Source organism: Gallinula chloropus, assembly GCF_964237585.1.
Source record: "Gallinula chloropus genome assembly, chromosome: 2".
Taxonomy (NCBI): domain Eukaryota; kingdom Metazoa; phylum Chordata; class Aves; order Gruiformes; family Rallidae; genus Gallinula; species Gallinula chloropus.
Genome location: NC_140086.1, coordinates 7,696,779 through 7,700,854, shown reverse-complemented (window position 1 = coordinate 7,700,854; position 4,076 = coordinate 7,696,779).

Below are 4,076 nucleotides of genomic sequence, written 5' to 3'. Positions count from 1 at the left end.
AATTTTTTTTTTTCTAATATCCAATCTATCCAATCCAATCCAATCTATATTCTAATGAATGTAGTCATTTCACTCCAGTTTATGCTAGCTGAGGAATTTGGAGTTCTTTCTCTCTCTGTTCCCCCTGGATCTGAATCTGGCTGTAAGAACTTTCAGGGCAAAGAATGCTTCTGTATTTACAGGGAAGAGAAATCCGCATCTCTACTGAACATTCATGTTCTGCACAATTCTTTCCTTAGGGCAGGGTATAAAGTGTTACTCTAACCCATGGCGTGCAGAGGCTACGTGTCTCCCATACAGCATATCAGACTGCACACAATTCCAATTAACAACTAATTTTGGATTAATTTCTGATTCCCTCCTCTGGGCCTTTGTAATGAGATCATGAGTTACACTGACAGAAGGTTTGTACTTAAAATCTACCTATATTGTACAGCCTTCTAGGTAGTTAACTGACAAGAGCATTAAAAAACTATCCAAAACAAACAAGTAAAAAAAACCCAAACTCCCTATTTGTTAGACATCTGGAGCCTTACTTTTAAATTTCATCAGCTATGATCAAGGAAAGAATCTAAATATGTTCAGCTCCCAGCAGTTTTTTCCTTGCATTTCTTTCCATGCATTAAGAAGCTGGGTGTTATTATTATGTTGTTTTTATTTTCCTAAAGTACTGAAAGCATTACACTGATTTAGGAAAGTGGACAATTTTACTAAATAAAATGCCTGCAGTTCAAAATCTAACTTTTAAAGTAATTGCTTCTCAATTATTTGGTAAACCCCAGAGCTGTTGGAAAAATATGTAATTTAAATATAAAATTAATGCAAAAGTTAAATATTAGATGAGCTGTTCTTATTTTCCTACGCATATGCAGGAATGCACTATTGGAAGTCTGGCAGTAAAATTGGTATTCTTTACACATCTTGGTATATATTTCTTAAAAAGACCCAGAACCTGAAAGGTACCCAGTTACCTTTTCCACATGCACATAGTTTGTAAAAAGAGATAGAAGTCTAAAGTACCCTGATGGGACCCTAAGAAAATAAATGAATAAACACCGAATAAAATCCTCTTACTCATTAGTAAGAGGATTTTAATGGATGAAGGAATCTAAACATTCAACTCAGGCACCCAAATCTAAAACCGACTTAAAATCATAGAATTGCCTGGGTTAGAAGAGACACTTTAGATCATCAAGTCCAACCACAGCCTAACCCTGACTACTCCACCTCTTCATCATATACTTAAGGACTTCATCTACATGCCTTTTAAATACCTCCAAGGATGGTGACTCCACCACCTCCCTGGGCAGCCTGTTCCAATGTTTGACAACCCTTTCAGGAAAGAAATTCTCCCTGATATCTAACCTAAATCTTCCCTGGTGCAATTTCAAGCCGTTCCCTCTCTTCCTATCGCTTGTCACTAGAGAGAAGAGACCAACCCTGACATCTCTGCAAACGCCTTGCAGGTAGTTGTAGAGAACAATAAGGTCTCCCCTCAGCCTCCTTTTCTCACAACTAAAAAGACCCAGCTCTCTCAGCCATTCCTCAAAGGACTTGTGCTCACAACCCCTCACCAGCTTTGTTGCCTTCCTCTGGATGAGCTCCAGCATCTCAACATTCTTCCTGTAGCGTGGGGCCCAAAACTGGACACAGTATTCAAGGTGCAGCCTCACCAGAGCTGACTATAATGGAACTATCACTTCCCTACTCCTGCTGGTTATGCTGATACAGGCCAGGATGCTGATGGGCTTCTTGGCCATCTGGGCACACTGCTAGCTCATGTTCAGCTGTCTGTCAACTAACAGCCCCAGGTCCTTTTCCTCCAGAGAGCTATCCAGCCACTTTGCCCCAAGCCTGTAACATTGCCTGAGGTTATTGTGATCGAAGTGTAGGACCTGGCACTTGTTGAGCCCCATAAAGTTGGCCTCTGCCTATCGATCCAGCCTGTCCAGGTTCCTCTTCAGAGCCATGCTACCTTACAGCAGATCGACGCTTCCACCCAATTTGGTGTCATCTGCAAACTTACTGAGGGTGCACTCCTCCAGATCATTAATGATGATGTTGAACAGGACCAGCCCCAGAACCACGCCCTGGGGAACACCACTTGTGACCTGCCACCAGCTGGATTTAGCTGGGCCCGGACGTCCAGACAGTTTTTAACCCAGCAAAGAGTATACCCTTCTATTCTGTGGGCAGCTAGTTTCTCCTTATCAGCCAAAGTTAACTTCAAGATCCATCCTTAAAACCACCCTTTCATCCCATTCACCTTGAACCTATACTTACGAGAAAAACATGAAAGTCTAAATCCTAAGCTTTTACCCAGTTACTAGGGAGAGATTCCTTCAGAAAGCATTGTTGACTGAATCAGTTACTGATTGTACAGTAAGCCTGAAGACTGAATAGATTCCTATTCACATACTGGCCAGGATGCAATACTGCCTAGGTGAAATCCACATTTAGAAACTCAGGTTTTCTACAGTAAAACTTGCAACTGCTGTTTTCAGTGCCTAGAGCAGCTGTCTAAGACACTTGCAGCTCTGTGGTTTGCTGGAGTAAACAGAGGGTACCAGCAAGGCAAGCTGGAATATCCAAAGGCAAACAATAACACATGACATTTAAACTTGCCATTGTCACATACCCCTTGCACTTTTCAGACACTTGAATGTTGCCTGGATTTTTAATATTTTTTTTTTCTGGTACTGAATGTGTATGGTATTCTGATTCCTCAACAAGGACAAAAGAGTTCTTTCAGACAATGAAGGTTTATAAATATGGGAAACAAAGCACAAGATATGTGGGTGTATAGGATATGACCATCAGACTTACCTTCTAGCGCCTTCACCAGTATTGCTGCAGTACTTTAGACATGCTCCAGCACCTCAGTGTTTTCTTTTTCTGAGGGGCCCAAAACTGAACACAATACACAAGGTGCAGCTTCAGCAGTACCAAGTACAGGGGGAGGATCGCTTCCCTAATCTTCTTCACTGAGTACATTTGAGGTCTTCTTACATGTAAACTCAAACTTCAGGTGTGCACATATATTCACTTAGCAGCGAGCTGCAATTGCTTCAAAGTTTTTTGCAATTGCAAGAGGCTGCCTGAGAATGGAAAGCTTTTAAACACAACAGCTTGCTTTGGTTGCCATTTGAAATGGATATAGGGAAAAAAAAAACATTTCATACTAATGCTTAATATACTGAGAGCTAAAAAGAAAATTCCTATATCAGAAGACATAAAACAAAGTTGAATTTGTGGGATCTATTATGATCTGTTGTGGTATTTGGTATTGGGATTTTTCTTTTCTCATTTTTTGCACTGACTTAGTTTTTCCAATCCCAGAATAAATTATTTCATGAAATATTCTCATCCCTTAAATCTACATCATCAGCTCGAGTCTGGTAAATGGAATGTAAAAACATCAACTTCTGTTGCAATAGACTCATTGTAAATCCTTAATCATACCAGCTAACTATGAAAAAGAGGGTATTAGGTTTTACCTTTGCTGTCACCAAACAGTTATTTGCCCATGAGTGTGGAGTATTTTCTGGATTGAACATCAAAGAATTTGCATTTCTGATTGTACGTGGTGTTCGTGCAGCTGAGGGGCTGCAGGGCAGTTCTGTGGGGAGAGGCTGCCCTGTGCCGGACAAAGCCAGTCCCAGCAGATCTCAGCCGGCTCCAACAGCCCCACCCCAGGACACAGCTGAGCCCCTCAGCCGAGCTGGGGGCGCTGGGAGGGGAAGGGGAAAACAGGTTTCAGCAAGACCCAAAGGCGGCACATGCAGAGCTGGAGGAACCTCACCAAGGAGGGAGCAGCAGCAGAGGGACCCCGAGGCCACAGCAGGAGGAGATGGGCAGGAGGTGCTGCAAGCCAGGAGCAGGGATCCCCTGCAGAGCCCCTGCAGCTGGAGCAGAGACCCGCCCTGCAGCCGGGGGAGGACCCGGTGCCGCAGCAGGGGGGTATGTCCTGCAGGAGCTGCGGCACTGGAGAGCCACAGACAAATCTTCAGAGATCAATTTAATAAGATCATAAAACTTCCAGGCATGGTCAGACCATCATACTGACAAGCATCTTG